This window comes from Myripristis murdjan, chromosome 3, assembly GCF_902150065.1.
Source record: "Myripristis murdjan chromosome 3, fMyrMur1.1, whole genome shotgun sequence".
Lineage (NCBI taxonomy): Eukaryota > Metazoa > Chordata > Actinopteri > Holocentriformes > Holocentridae > Myripristis > Myripristis murdjan.
In genome coordinates, this window is record NC_043982.1 from 20,138,555 (window position 1) to 20,155,672 (window position 17,118).

Below are 17,118 nucleotides of genomic sequence, written 5' to 3' on the forward strand. Positions count from 1 at the left end.
TGTTATCAATTTACCTCTGAAATAAAGACGACAGTTTTCACAGATGTGTTGATTTATTAAAAGTTCATTTCAATGTACAGACGCAAACAAACTGACAAATTAATTAAATAAATGGCCCAGGAAACTCATAAAGACTAAACAAATGAATAATGATTAATAGGCTAATTAATAACTGATAACAATATATAGCCGCACATCTCCGTGGAAAATCTTACAGGTAGCCTACTGTCCGTGGTGCTGACTCCACTGAGGCACTTAATTATAGAAATTAAAATTCACGGAGGATCTTGTTTAGCTCTTGTTTACTTAAGCTGAGAAATCAGCTGTTTGCCTGGTGTTTGTCAGGTAGTCTTGTAGACATTTGACAGATTGCTCGGTTGGATCTACGCAACGTAGTCTCGTGTTATAATTTTAAAAAATCTCAAGTACCCCCTGGAGTTCCTCTAAGTAGCCTACCCCAGGCGTACGCGTACCCCCATTTGAGAAACACTGATCTAGACAACAGGGAGATGATGTTAATTTGTTTTTAACAATGATTGATTGGCTCCATAAGTGAAAAATTGATGTTTAAAAATGCAATTTTTACATTGACTCCAATTGTTCACAGGAGAGCAAAATTGAAAAAGGCTGTCAAAAATTCAGTTTTTGAGATACAATTCTGAAATTTGCCACACATCATCGACCATGACTCCAGAATTTTGTCATTTTTTTCATGAACATTGAAGATTTATTTAGCAAGACTTTGCAGGTATATGTTTTCAGTAGCGTTTACAGTAAAACATTTTGATGCACTGTAGGCTTAATTTTTGATAAATCAAAAATCTGTGAACATCGTTTGTGTAGGACAGTCTGAAGATGCTCTGTAGCAGGTTTGGTGACATTTGAGCAAAAATTGTGGGAGGAGATAGGTTTAAGAAGTTTTACAGTTTTTGAAAAAAAAAAACAGAGTGATGGCTTCATAATTTTCAATAGGTTTAAATGTACAAAAGTTTCTTCTATATTGAGGCTACAGTTTGATGAAAGTTGTGAAGCTGTAGCACATATGGTTGATTTGTTATGAATTTTCAAAGTTTTGAACTTTAGAGGCTTGCTATAGCGCCACCATCAAGACTACTGGCTTGAGTTTGCAGCTGAGGTAATCTGCCATGGGACTGGACCTTTGTGCAAAGTTTGGTGAGTTTTCACCCATGGGAAGTATGATTTCCTTGGAAGAAAGAAGAGGAAAGAAAGAAAGAAAGAAGACCTGGGAATACAATAGTGTCCGGTGTGCATATGTTATGGTTGTTTATTGGAAAATATGCAATGTTAAGAAAAATCCCAATATATTCTTTTATATATTATGTTGCGATATATATACATATATGGTATATGCATATATTGCAGTATATTTGAACATATAAAGACAAACTATTGCATGTAAAAATATAGTGCCGTTTTTGGTCTTGATTGCAATATATTTTTTTATATGTATCAATATATAGACATGTATGGTCTATGCATATATTTCAATATATTGTAAAATATAAAGACTAGTTCCCATATATGGAAATGTATTATCTAATATATCACATGATATTTTCCAGTATACTGCAATATATTTTTGTTTCGTAAGGGCAAGTGGAACCATGTGAGTGCTTGTCCTGTTTAGGAAACCTTGAACGAATGAGAGTGTGATGCCTTAGCACGGATAAGAGTCAGTCAGGCAACTTGTGTGTATCAAAGTAGCTGGCACACAGTGTGTTTTCACAGGTGACTGTGAAGGTCATTGTGGATGACAGTCTCCCATGCAGAGTTGTGTTATGACCCATGCATTCTCCAGATGTTTCCCAACATGCAAAGGGAGACAGACCTGACAAGTACCGCATCCACCAATATGAAAACTGTGTAAAGAAAGCACAAAGTTGCCACTGATATGGTAAGGTGCAAAAGAAATTGATCTAAAGCAATAAGCTGTGACATCTTCAAATAAATAAATGTCTGTCTTCAAACTCAATGTCGTAACAGTGATTCAACATTTTCCACACACCTGAAAAATCCTCTGGTTCACAGGAAGTCATGCATTTTATTTTACTGGAAACAGTAAAGGCAATGTTTGGAATAAAACAGAACAAGCCGTTACATGGCTGCTTCACTGACAAGTGATCTCTGCTAAGTACAGTACAGTAGTACAGTATAGCAATGACCACTTAATGCCAAAAGACAAAACAACAGCAACAAACAAACTAAAAAGCAATGTATCACTTTACATTTTAACAAACACATTTTCCTGAATCCAATATTTTGGCAATTCTGTGACATCACTGAATTGTATTTTCTGAAGTATCTGAAACAAAACGAAGCCATTCTGTATAAATGAACATAAAGAGACTGTGTTTTGTTCATACTTATGTACAGTAATATGTATAATTTACTATGTTTTATATGTCACAGTGTCATGTTGCACTGAATTTGAGGTTCTGTTGTTGCCACTGATTTTAACATACTAATAAATAATAAACTTAAGCTAATTAATTAATAATAGTAAAGAAAAAATTGTTTTTTATAGATCAGTGGTTGCTGCTATACAGTGTGTGCCAGTCAGAATGTATTGATGTTACTGTGTGAGTTATTGATGACAAATTCCTTCATCTATACTGCATGTGGCCAGTATTTTTATCTATTTGCAAGGAGGATATTTCCCACTTCCCAGTTGTCTTGAACACAGCAGCAGTTGGTGTGATCAGGTGGTGCTGAGTTTGGTTTGAGTGGAAATGTGCATACACATGGTTTTGGCTGCCACATGTTTGGGAACCACCCTATTGTGTGGCTTATTTTTTTTCCTTTGCACTGTATGTAAAGTCCATGGTGTTGTGATGAGCTACTATTTGGGTTTCAGTATGCCCATCTGCCCGCTACAACAATTTCCTATATATTTATTATATTTTGCAGTTGAGTTATCCTGACCACATTTTTTTTCCCTGTACAACTGGGCACCAGAAGGCTGTCATCCAGCGGGATGACATCACTGGCCACTCCCACCTTCACACTCTGGCCAGGCATTGGACTGCAGGCCGGCCAGGCTTCTTACTCTCTCTGGGAACACCGCTTCATTACAGACATGAATTGTCTCATTGTGCAGACACAACTGCCCCTTTCGCAGGAGAGGGCGGGGCCTCGCTGGACATCGGGGCATCATGAGGTGACCCGGCTTCAGGGGTCACTACACCCACTGTTTGAGAAGCATCTCTTGTAACGCATCACTGGCTCACTGCCCCCTCTTCTCAGAGCAACCAAGAGCCCTGCTACAGCAGCACCAAGCATCATGCATCTTGCAATACCTTACGATATTCAAGTTTATGTGCAATTCAGTATAGATCACAAGAGTAATTACTTTGCAAAGATAATAATCTTATTTGTACTGTGTTTATGCATGTGGATTGGCTGGTATATTGCAGTGTCCATAATACTATAGTAATATCGATAATCTCACTAAGGAAATTTCCGATGCATTTGTTGTACATTGTAATTAAAGTGACTCTCTGTCTGTTTAATATTCAGCAAAAGAGCATAAATGTGGCTTGTATGGACGTGGGTCCACTCTGTAACTGATTCTGGATATTTACTCTGTAAACCCCGCTCAGTGCTCGCCTAAAATGATACCTGCAGCACCTAATGCCTTAAACAGGAAAAGCTGAGAGGATGGAGTGCTAAGCTAGTATTTGCAGTCCTTTGGGGACAAATCAAACAATTCAACCAAAGACAAAATTTTATGAAATCTTTGCTAATAAGAGCAGATTACCAATTTTAAATTTGTCCATGCAGTTTTTTTTAAACTGAAAATGCAAGATCTTATTGTACTTCATATGAACAGTACTGAGCAACACTTTATGTATGTGACACTAAACACTTCAACGAATACACAAGAATAAGTGAACAGATGTGGCATGACCTTAAAAATATATTAAGGTGCAATAAAAAATAAACTCAAGAACCATAACTTGTTGCTATTACAGTGCGTGTGTCTCATAAATGCCTAAAATGTTTGTTTAATGACTTGAATGTGTTCTTCCCACACAATGCCCTCTATAGGATTTGATGTCTGTTGGGAAGATTGGACTTTACGTTCACAGAATTCAGATGGTGCAGTTATGGGCATGGAGGGAGTTTCGGGTCTTTGATGCTGGTCTATTTGTAGACCAAGAGCTGACCTTGGGTACCATTGTGTAGGCAAGAGGACATTTTCTTCCCAAGGCTTGCGCAATCATCTGTCAGGTCCAGGCAGCTGTATCAAGTGTGGATGGAAAATCAGTCCTTTTGCAATATAGGCAGTAGGCACGCACATCCTCGCAGGCAGACATCTGTGGAACAAGTATGGAGAGTGGGGCCAGTTGGCGAGAGTGTTTGATCAGGTCCTGGAGGAAGCAGAGGCTTCCTCTTGCGGAGGATACAGTCTGAGCATGTCCCCGCACACCTGCCTCTCTCTACTGGACAGTCAAACATATGCTCTAGCTAATAGAAAGGCTGCACAACTTATCTCATATGGCCAAAAAACTGAATACATAAAACAGAGCCTTTATTATTATTATTATTATTATTATTATTATTTTAACCTTTGTTCATCCAGGGAAAGCTGACTGAGCACATTTTAACATTCTCATACTTCCTAAGTTGTCCTCTCTTGGAAACTGAACAGCACCACGGCATCAGTAGGACATTAAAGGACCACACCAGTCTTATTTTAACTTTTCATCAAGACTTTTCATCATCAGTTATATCTGTTTGCCTCCAATATTGGTTATGTAAGTGTGCAGAATTTTGTTAGCTTAGAAGTCAAGGCTAGCTCAAGTCAAGTCAATTTTATTTATTTAGCCCAATATCACAACTTACAAATTTGTCTCAAGGGGCTTTACAGGAATACAACATCCTGTGTCCTTAGACCCTGACATCGGATGAGGAACAACTCCCTAAAACAAACAAACAAAACAAAAACACAACCTTTAACAGGGAGAAAAAAATAGGAAGAAACCTCAGGGGAGCAACAGAGGAGGGATCCCTCCCCAGGACGGCCAGACGTGCGATGGATGTTGGAAGCACAGAACAGATGCTGTTACAATTCAGTTGAATTCATGATAAAAAAAAAACCCAAACAAACAGCTAAATATAAGGTCCTACTAACATACAAGAGCTCCTCTAACATATTTAATTACACATTAAAAAAATCACATCAACATGAATTGTGATGCATTTTATCTTGTGAATACTTGGCTACTACTACAATCACTAATAATATCAGATGTGTTGTACATTCAAAGTTGCAGGAGGTTTTTGGGTTCACTTGTTAACCACCTTGTTGTAGCTGAGCTGCCAGTGGCCCAGCTGCTCAGTTTAGGTGTGTGCTGGGCTGAACAGCAAGTGCTCCCTCTGTCTCTCCAGCGTAAATGTATCACTATGTTTACATGCACACAAGAAATCAGATTATTGTGAATAACTGAGTTATGCCAGGAAATCAGGTAACGCATTTACATGTTATATAATTACTCAAAATCCCTGTACATGTGCTCCCCCAATAATTGGGTTAGGGTTAGTCAGGTTTCTTTTATCTACTCTTGTCCCGTCAGACATGCACACACCAAAAAAGCTATTAAGAAATCAGCATATGGCTGTACGTGGCACAATATTTGGAACAAGCAAATTTTTACTTGTGACACAAGTGAACAAGTAAAAATTTGCTTGTTCCATTGGCAAAATTAGTTTCTTGTTTCAAGCTAATTTTCACTTGTTTCAAGTAAATTTTCACTTGAAACAAGTTGAAACAAGTGAAAATTGTCTAAAGACAAGTAATTTCTGAGATGATCATGTCTTATTTTAAGTGTAATGAGATATTTTGACTAGAAATAAGACATTTTTACTTGAAATAAGACAAATAATCTTGGTAAGATTTTGACTTTTTGCAGTGTTGCGGTGAAACTTTCATCTAACCATTGGCCTCCTATATGTGAGTTCTGCCGCCTTGAGCTGTCAATCACAACCACTCACACAGCAGAATCTGAATGTGTCAACTGAGCAAATTTTAATGGATTTACACCAATTTTAGTGAAAGTGCATGTCGGCCAAGTGTTCACAAGATGACACTACTTATGCTTAACAACTTCAATAAGTCAAAATAGACCAGTAGGGTCCTTTAAGTACCTTGCTCAAAGGCACCTCAAAAGTAGTTGTTAATGTTTTCACTGCCAGAGGATTCAAACCAGCAACCTGCCGATAAAAAAAAAACGGCTTCTCTAACCTACAAGTTTTCCGCTGCTCCAGATAAAGCAAATATTTCATCCGCCTGCAGTTTCTCCAAAAAGAGATTGACACTATTTTATTTTTTTACAGCTTTATTTATCCAGGGAAGGGTTGTTGTGCACACATGCTCTTTTTCAGCACCACCATCCATCATATTCAAACAGTTTCGTTCACACCTGGGAGCTGCTAAATACAACCACAGTCTTCTAGGTGCTCTGAAAGAAAAGAGCCTGCTTGGAGATGAAAATCTTGGGAGGGAGGAATGAACACTTGGCTGCTGAAATCTAACTTTGGTCTGTCATTACAGTGGGACGAAATTCAAGTGTTGAAGCCGGCACGTAGGCTGCACGGTTTGTGCCAGAATTAGTACCATAAAAGGAATCAATCTGCTTTAATATTTGTTCGTACAATCGTTTAAACATTTAATAGAGGTAGAAACGAGCCAGTAAAGAATTAGTGTTGCTTTTATTGCTTTTCTTCTAAAATGTCCTCACTGCTCTCTTGCCCGGCAACCACAAACAGAATTCTGTGGGGATGGCTTGGAGCCAATTCAGAAATGTTTTATTGTTGTGGAAAAATTATTTTAAGTACTTGCCTTACAATTCTGCTTGAGGCATGCCTATTTCAGCTGACAGCATTGTGCAGCTTTTGTCTGGTTAAACTATATGCTTTACAAGATTTTTTAAGTAAACACATAAAAAAACAGAAGAATGTCAAAGCATTCTGTTGTGAAATGCTCTTTGGACTACAATAGCACTGTTGTGAAAATGATGCATATGATATTGTATTTTTTCTGCAGATTTCAAAAATGGCAGGATCAGTGAATGTTTAAGCTACACCTGATCACTTCTCAGTGTAATCCTGCGCTGTCTTTGCAGAAGTGCAGTATGTCTATGTGTGTATACAGTGTTTACAAGTGATTAAGTCAAAGAATAATTAGCAAGATAAAGATTACTTTACTGGCCATTTTACACTCAAAATGTCTCTCTTTGCATACTGTGTCCATCCTGGAGACATACACATGTAGGCCATACACACTGTCATTTTGGTTTCAGAGGTTGAACCTGTAACCTTTCTGTTACTGATTTGTCTCTTTCCCTCAAGGCCAAACTCAAGCTCCTAAAGTAGTAAAGTCGGCAATAATGCACCCTTTATCTTATCATTTGCATTTTACACAACTGAACATGTAAAACCAAGTTATCTTGAGAAAGCGAAGAGCACTGAGAGTAAATGACTGCTTGAACCCCTGAAGTCTCTTTCCAGCACCTTTGTTGTTGGCATACTGCCTGGAGGTCTCTTTATAATTTCACAGCTGAAGTCGTTGCAGAGCCCCTGCACTTTCCTGCCTGTGAACTGCATTAATGCTGCATGTTGCTCCGCCTCGGAGATAAATTGTTTGGAAAATTCAAGAAACTGTAAAATTGTGGTCCAGTTTTATAATCAAAAAATGCAACAATGTGGCAAGGAATAGTTTATAAGTTTGGAGGTTTGTATTTCAATGTGCTTATTCATTGTGACAGGATCTACAAAATTTGAGCAAGAACAGACCACAGTGGCTGTCGCTTTGATGGCTCCTGCTGTGCTTCTACATGAGGATGGAAGTTGCTACTGGTCTCTATCAGTTCTAATGTCACTATTGTTTTGGTATCTATTGGTTTCCTCTCTTGCCAGTGGTTTGAATTTCCTTCCCAGTATAAAGCGAAGTTTTCCTGGTTTCCTGTGGGTCTGTAGGTGAAAGGTCACAGGTCTGCGGAGAGGAAGTCTTACTGCAACAAGAGCCAGTGCGCCAAACCATAGACATGTTATTCTGAATGGGCCTCTTTGCTGTGGAAGGCGCTGCTAAATATTTGGGTATTAGCCTGCCGTTGTTTTTCTGTGTGGGCTTCAGCCTTGCATCTCATGGCGAAATACCCTGAAGATGATATAACACCGAGTGCAATCTGATCGTGTCCTCTGTGACTGAACCCAAGCAGAAAGTGCACTTTCAAAGCCTGCTGAAACTATTCAAAACACCATCGGGCCGTTAACAGCCCAGGATAATGAATTCCATGGCCGTGCGGGCCTCTATGTGTGGGAGACTCAGAGCTTAACTAAATAAACCTTGTCTGGCTGAGTGGCCCCACTGGTGCCCAGCCCTACTGGGACAAGAGCAGCCTGGTCTCTCACAGGTCACTGGGCGGCCCAGTGCTACTGACAGCCTCATTTAGCCTGAACCCACCGTGACATCCACTAGCAACATCCCACAAGTCACACCTCGACTCTGTCACGAAGGATAGGCTACTGTTGGCAAGGGCATTGTTAGTGGCTCAGCTTGATGTGACAAACTGCGTCTACGCAGGGCTCATAGGAGATGCGCTGGCTGGAGCTGATAGGAGAGATCACTAGTGTTCCCTGTGGTGGGAGTGGCAGGCTCTGATTTTTTTCCTCTCTCTTCTCTTCATTAACTATTCACATTTGCACCTTATGTGCAGATCACCATCACTGCTCGACGTGAGTCCAGGCAGTTCAAAGGCTGCGTTGCTTGGAAGTGTGCGAGCCACACCAGGAGTCACTGGGCCTCAGACACCTGCAGAGTGGTGGGTGCTGAGAGCTTGGGTGTGTTTGGATCAGGGACTGAATTTCTCTCTGAAGATGAGGAAAAGGTTTATGGCACACTCCCATGAGAGCGTCTCCCGCTCTTTGAAGCTCCTGTCTTGGTGGCTGCTCTTATCTCAGGAAAGGATTATTTTATCTCCTCCTGTTCCTTTCTCTCTCTCTCCTTCTTCTTCTCTCTGTCTCCTTCCGTCAGCTCAGGTTTTGCCCTTGCGTGGATCTCTTAGGAGATCTTCTTCTTGCCCTTGCTCTTTTACTCCACTCCATTCCATTTCCCCCCTTTCAGAGTACACCCAGTCTTTTTTCACAACCAGCCCCCCCACTCTCTCCCCTCTTCTTTCTCTGGTGCTCCCCACTCTCTTGCTCTTTTTCTCTATCTTTTCTGTTCTCCCCTTCCAGCACATGACAGACTGTGTAATTAATGAGCATCATAAACCTCTCTTTCTATTAGCTACCCATTAGTAAACCTGGCAAGCCTGTCATTTTGGACAAAAACACACAGCTCCTTCATTTGATCCCCACATCAAAGGGGGAACCCCACTGTTTTCAGCTGAATACACTAATTGTGTCCTCGTTCTGGATGGGGCTACACCCCCACCGCTTCAAAAAGCAGCCAGTGCTGAGTGCAGATAGTAAAGAGAAGTGCAGAAGCAGAAAGTATTGATTATAAAGAACTAAATTTGAAGAGTTTTTTTGACGAAGGAGAAATTAACATAGTCATTCAGTGACATGCCTTAAGTGGAAGTGGGAGTGTGTGTGTATGTGTGTGTGTTTGTGTGTTTATTTACTGCATATCATTTCCTCTATTCAGTTCTACTATGGACACATTTTGCAGAAAAAAATGTCAGTGGGCTTAAGGCCCTGTAAAGAGTGTTTTATAAGCCGCCGTTAACAGATAAAAAGGAATTTTTAAGTGGGACACTAAGGTTTCCCCTCTTTTACACTACAAGCCAATAACATAAAGCACTGGATCAGCAACCTAATTAAGATAAATCTTTTAAAGTAAGTCTCATCTGGAAGATTTTTTTTTTTATATTTTTGAGGTTTGCATACATTATAATTTTACCACCATCACTTTCATTTTGAGCAGCTTTATGAAGTTTTTTGCTCCTGTGACAAAACAACTTATGAGCAAAATGAGTTTAACTAAGTTATGTCTTTGAACTGCAAAGGGTTTTCCTAAATATTTCTTCAGTGAATGTTTACATACTTAATTGAAAAAAATAGCAATGTGTGTCTAAAACCTCAAACTGATATTGCATAAAAATAATTAAAAATGGTAAATGTAAAGACTTTAAATCTAAGTACAAGTTGCAAATGTAAGATTTTGACAAAAAATTTGAAAGCAAAATTTTTAAAGAATATTATTTTGCCCTTGTTTCTTTATGATATTCAGAATCACATACTGTGCACTTCAGTGTTCATTACAATTGTTTAAAGATGTTGGCTAACAGCAAAATACATGCCAGCAAACACACAGCCCACTATACTATGGTCAACAGCTCTTTTTAAAATACAAAATAACAATGTTGTTATCCACGTGGGCCCACAGATGGGCTCAAAGAACATGGAGCGTTGCTTGCCAGATAAGTTGGTGCAAAAGAGGTAAAAGTGTATTTTAGGGGCTTCTTTAGATGTCGTGTTGCAGATTCTTTTGCTTTTGCTTTAACATTGAATTTCACTCAACTTAGCACCTGAGACAGAATGTGCATGTAAATGTCACTGATTGCTGTAAAAACCCCACATAAAGCTAAGTGTCTCAAACAATTTTGGAAACAGGCTCTTACTGTTTCTCAGAGGAAAGATCTAAGACCAAGCAGTCATAGGCTTTGAACATATGGAATGGCAAACGCATGCCAGCCCGCATTTCCCTCCCTGCGGACCCCTCGCCTGACACATTGCCCGCTGGGCCGCCACAATGGGCTGAGTCACCGCTGCCGCAGGAATCAACACTGTACTTCAATCACGATTGTCTTCTGCCCTTTAGAACATCCATGCCCTTTTGTTCCTCGAGATAAAGGCAACAGTCACATGCTTGAGCTTTAAGCGCCCAGCAGCTGCTCTGCTCTGTCCTCTATATGCTGCACCCCCCACTCCTCTTTCCACCACCATGCAGCATTCCCTCCGGTGGGCTCTCCAGGCATCAGGCCCCTAACATTGTTACAAGGACATAAACACAGAGAAACCAATAGATCCCCCTGAATTTGGCAGCCTGAATGCCCCCCATTATGCCTGTTTCCAGGGAGGACACAGGGTTTTATGGTGGAATGAGACAGGCTTGGCCACCAAGGTAGGAGCTCCCCCAGGTCAATAAATACCTATATCAATCAGACAGGTGTCTGAAGAATGGTGTTTCAATCCTGTGAAGCTATACACTATTTTTCCACTATCAGAAACTCAAAACACAAAAGGAAACAGAATCCCACCATTATATAAGCATTACCCCAAGGATTGACTGGCGTGTTAAGGGTAAAATATTTACTTCATTTTGTTTATTTAAACTGAAGCTATAACTGTGCGCATCCCATGAGGATTGGACTGGTTGGAGGTTTGGGGGTTCATGTCCATGAGATGGAACTTTGGCTTTAAACCCCTGCCACCTCCTCTCTCACAGGCATCAAAGGCGAAGCTCGGAAATAGGGCCTGCGAAGCCATCTCTCCGTTGGCCTCTTCAAAGGACAGGAAGTGTGTCAGAGGGACAGGCCTTCTTTCCCAGCAAATTCAGGCAAGTGGCTATAATAACAAGCTCATCTGTGTGTCTGTGGCAGGCTAGTTCAAAGGGGAGCCAGATTCCTCTTGGTACAACATGTGATGATAGACTCAGGATACGGAAACCGCTGCTTAGCAGAGATGCACATGGAGGGCAAACATCTAGTCTATGGTCACGTTCTGAAAGATGTGAAAACCCTTCCCTGAAAAAAGTGGCCAGATTGCATTTTTGAGCGTGACTATACCCTGGAAATCGCCCCCACTCCAATATAGCACCTTGGGGTCATCCGTCACTTTATGCAAGACTTCAGCAGATTCCTGTGCAGGGAGTTGCCTGGCAGAGTATTCGGTGCCACGCCCATTATGCTGAGACTTCCTATGCTGACAGACCCTCAGAAGTGCCTGCTTTAGGTTCTACAGACCATATTCACACGGCAGCCATTTTTCCTCTGACGTCACTCTCAAAAGGATAATGTTGTACTGCTGCACAGCTGCATATCTTATAGACTTAGGGAATCTGACAAAATGTTATCATTTCCCCTCTTTCCCCTCCTCTTCTTGATCAGCAACTGAGAAACAATGGATGATAAAAATCTGGAGGGACATCAGGTCATATTTCAGGGTAAAACAACAGCTAACATTAGCATTCAACCACTTCCTAGCTAACGTTTGATAGTATTAGATTATATGACAGGAAAGGTGTAAATTAATCATGAAATATCAGTGAAATATCAGTGAATGCACCATTGACTTTTTTCGCTGCCTTTTCACCTGACCTCAGAAATGTTATGCTAAATTCAGTAAGGTCAGGTGACGTTACACTCACTGCAACACATGTTTGTGAGTAATGTTTGCACAGATTACAAAAGTGTGTTTGAAGCCCTTTAGCAGTGAGTTTTTTAGTGTAGTAGTGTGAAGAAGCTGGCAAGACATGCCTCCAGGAAGTGTCCCCCTGCTGCAAGCTTGATCACGTCCAGTGTGTTTTACTTCCAGGCTTTAGTTAGTGGTCTTAAAAAGAGGTATCCAAGATGTTTGTTGATATTTGATCATTTAATTATGCCTTTCCTATGACATCATGTGACACTATCAGACAATAACATTAGCTAGGAAGTGACTGAATGCCAACGTTAGCTGCCAGTGGATGATTTAAGCGTGGATTGTGTGGCCTCAGTTGACAAAAACATGTAATTTGGTTGTTTAGCCTACACGGTTCTCACCATCTGACGGGTTCTGATAAACCACATCCTTATTTAACACTTTAATATCAGGTTAAGCGTTCCTTATTTTTGTGACTTCTGTTACTGCAGCTTTAAGTCTTTCTATTGTAATGGCCACTGTGGCATGTCACCAATCATCAAAAGCCCCATTCGGACAGGATTAGTTTCCCAAACGAGTTTTCATTTCTGACCTGTTACTGGTTACTTATCTTCTTCGTGCCTCTTGGTGCATGAGGCTTGAACAGAGCATTTCCACCTTTCCTGGTCAGCTGATATGGTCTGCAACTCATGACATGATTTCCAACATCTCCTTTGTCTTTCTCAACTCCTCCTTTTCTTCAGTACTATGTTGCAGTCGTTGTTTTTGGCCTGCCTTAGTATCTGTCCAATCACCTTCCACCTACTTCACTTCCTCCCTCAGCAGCTTCATGTTGGCTCTTGACTCTTCAGCACTGACATGGTCTTGCCATTGAACTCGGAGGATTCTTTGCAGGCACCTGTTGTGGAACTCATTTTCCATGTCTCACACCCTCATAGCAAGACCGCCACCACAAGCATTTTTTCTGTCATAGTATATAGTGTAATGTAACTGGCACAGTAATTACTGCCACAGTATATATAGGTGACTAGCTGAAACTGTCAGTATGGTCATCCATCTACACAACTTGCAGGATCGTGTTGTCCTCACAGATTTTTTTTTTTTTGAAGACATACTTTCAACAGGTGGTGTATACAGCTGTGTGTACACATATTCTTGTGAATGGCACATTAATTGCCCTTACGAAAAAAATCACATGTGAAATAAACCACGTTTTTGTTGGAGTTCATGATCTTCAACCACATGTGATTTGATTATTTCACATGTGATTTTCATGTTGGTTTTTCCACATGTGGTCTGAAACCACATGTTAATATTTCACATGTGGAAAGCAACATGAGAAACACATGTGTTCCAAAACCACATGTGGTTGTTCACATGTGGAAATTCTAGTTCAGAAGACAAACACATGAAAATGCTAATTCCACATGACTTCGTGTGACCAGTTTTCTTTTCACATGTGGAAATTTTCAATCATGTGAAAATATTAGTTCACATGTATCGGTCGCATATGAAAGTGGTAAATTCACATGTGAAATTCAAATTTTCACATATATTTCAATTGACATTTTCATATGGGATGCACATATTAGTTGTACTCATTAGTTCAACACTCAATAAATAAATGATCGAATAGCGCCTACAGTATCCAGTAGCAGTCAAAATGTTTGTGGAAATGAACCTGTCTGTTAAGTCCATTCATAGGTTTGCATTCATAGAGGATTAAATTGATCAGAGGACCTCTGACTTTTACAAACTACAATAGGTAATGTGTTTATTAATATGGCTGTCACATGGTCAGTACCTATGGGACTAAAATGACTGAGGACGTCTGTGATGTGCAAAGTTACCTGTAAAACTAGTTCCATCTGAATAGAGCTAAAGGTGCATTATGAGAAATTATCGAGAGCTGATGGACATGTGGAGCTTTTAGACTCAACTCACGAAACAAAACAAAACAAGCCTTATCAATTTAATCAACCCTCGATTTTGCATGATGCACCTTTAAATTATTTTATGTTTTCTAATAGACTATTATTCCATTAAACAACATAGACTTAGACACCAACCACTTTGTCTTTCTCTCCTTTTCTCCCCTAACATGAATACCACTGCAGTGTCTTCCTGAGCTTCTCTTGGATCTCCATGCTGATGTCTGCAGTAACTGGTCACTGAGCCGAGCTGACCTGTGTCTCAGAGGTAGTTTCAGTTGAGTGGAGCACTCCAGTTATAAGTACAGCTTCTGGGGGCAGGTTTTAGAGAGGAAAATGTCAGCCAGACAAAAGTAAAAAGACATTTCCACACAGTCTTCATTTAGAAAAAATACACAATTTTATGTTATCATCCGCTCCATGGGCTGTTTTTTTTTTTTTTAAGGACCACAGCTTCATTCTTGAAGCTACAAATCTTCCAACCCCAGAAACGATGGTGTATATACTTGGCACGCTGAAGGCATATGGCTGCAGGTACAGGGCAAACCAAGCTTGTAAACTTAAACACAGCCTTGACTGTGGAGGCCCATGATAATTTAGGGGCCATTACCATCAGGCCATATGGGAGCCATCTACCTAAATGGTGCTATATTTTATCATTAAAGCAGCACTTCAAGCAGTCAATTAGCTTTTCAGACATTTAGTTTTAAGATTATGTCCTAAAATTGAACAAAGCCTCCCCTAAGATTTTAATCTGCTGTTTTTACACTTAAACGGAAAATACTCTGTGACACCAAAAATGCATGGGACTTATAGGGTAGTATCTAAACACAGAGTGGTCTAGTCCCCAAAATGAAAATACACCATTTTCAAAATAACTTCATATGTTACCCCTATGAGCGACAGTTTTAAGGCTGACCAACACTTTGTGGAAGTGTTTTACTCACAGTCAACAGGACAATAACCACAGTATGTGGACAATCTGACAGTAGCCAAACTGACTTTCCATGTTTGTCAAGGAATATTCTAGTATCTTTTCCTCCTGTATTTTTCTCTATTTAGTGGGGCGGGTTAGCTCAATATATCACAACAATTGTTCATTTTTTGATAAAAGCATAAAATTTGGTACATGTGTTGGTGGATATATTTCAGACAAATCTTGATATTGGGCCACCACAAAATCGCCCCTAACTGCCCCACCAAGAAAACAGCAATAGAAAAATTTTTTGTAAGCATTTCTTATTGCATTTGGACAACAATAACAACAATCAATGATTTTTTTTAAAACAGACCCCACAGTTTTTGAGATATAGAACTCTACCAAACGGTTGACCTGACGCTTCATGGTAAAAGTACCAAAGTGTATACAAATATCGAAATACTTACACTACTCACAAAAAGTTAGGGATATTCGGCTTTCGGGTGAAATTTCAGGATGAACCTAAAATGCATTATAACCTTTACAGGTGAACTTAATGTGACCTTGTGTAAACTTTTGAATGCACATGTCCAACTGTTCAATGTTTCAGTACTTTTTGCACAAGTTGCTGTTCTCTAACATGGAGTTTAACAGCAAAATTCACATCAGGTGTTTGATGCTCCCGCTCATCGAGGTCGTATCATTAGGGAATGGCTGCTGGAGACTGGGGTACCTCAAATGGAGTGGCCTGCACTTTCTCAGACCTGAATCCCATAGAAAACCTATGGGATCAGCTGAGTCGCCGTGTAGAGACTCAGAGCTCTGTACCCCAGAACCTCAATGTCCTGAGGGCCGCCCTTCAAGAAGAGTGGGATGCCATGCCTCAGCAGACAATAAGTCGACTTGTGAACAGCATGAGACATCGTTGTCAAGCTGTAATTGATGCTCAAGGGCACATGACAAGTTATTGACACTGACATTTTTTGTTGTGGTATATCCACCACTGTTGTTGGCTTTTGTTTCAAGAAATTGTTTGAGATGAGGAAATCACCAGTGTATGCTTCTACTTAAATGCCCTACTTTCATGATATAATATCACTGTAGCGTGAACATTTTCCATTTTCCATAAATTTCACCCAAAAGCCAAATATCCCTAACTTTTTGTGAGTAGTGTAGAAGAAGTCATACAAAATATTAACTTTTTGAGGAAACCTACATTTCAGATGTTTTGTTGGGGTATTCGGTCCATTTTTTTTCTATTGGTATGCTAAAAAACATTGTAGTTTCCATTTGAACACAGGAAATTATGCCATTTCTGGAATTTCCACCTTCACACACCTAATGCCACCCTCAGAGGGTTCAAATCTTGCACCAGGAACCTGGAATTCCTCAATATCTTCACCTTTCCATTTTGTCCTTGCACCTTTGTATGGGTCTGATGGTGAACTTGGTTCAGGAGTGTCGTCTGACTCCACCAAGGAAACTATTTTCAAGGCACATTTCCATTTTCTGCTCTTACGGGATGGTAATGCAGAAGGTTTGCTTGTTTAGCCAGCCTCAGTCTCATTCATTGATTTAAAAGAGTCTCCTGTCACTTCCACTTGTGTGGGCTGGTAATCAGGATCATCTACATTGTCATCTTCATCACTGAGACCAGCATCAGAGAGAAGTGTGTGGCCTTGCACTATAAAACGTCTTAGTGACCTTCTATAATTGGTAAAACAAACAAAGAAAAGTAAAATAAAAATAAAATAATGTCATCACACAATAGCTGTAATATGTTCTTGTATATCAACGTGTCGGTTTGTGACCATGAAATCAGTATTACCAGACTAATTTTATTTTTATGTATTTCGTCTAAATATGTACCGCATGCAATTTTAA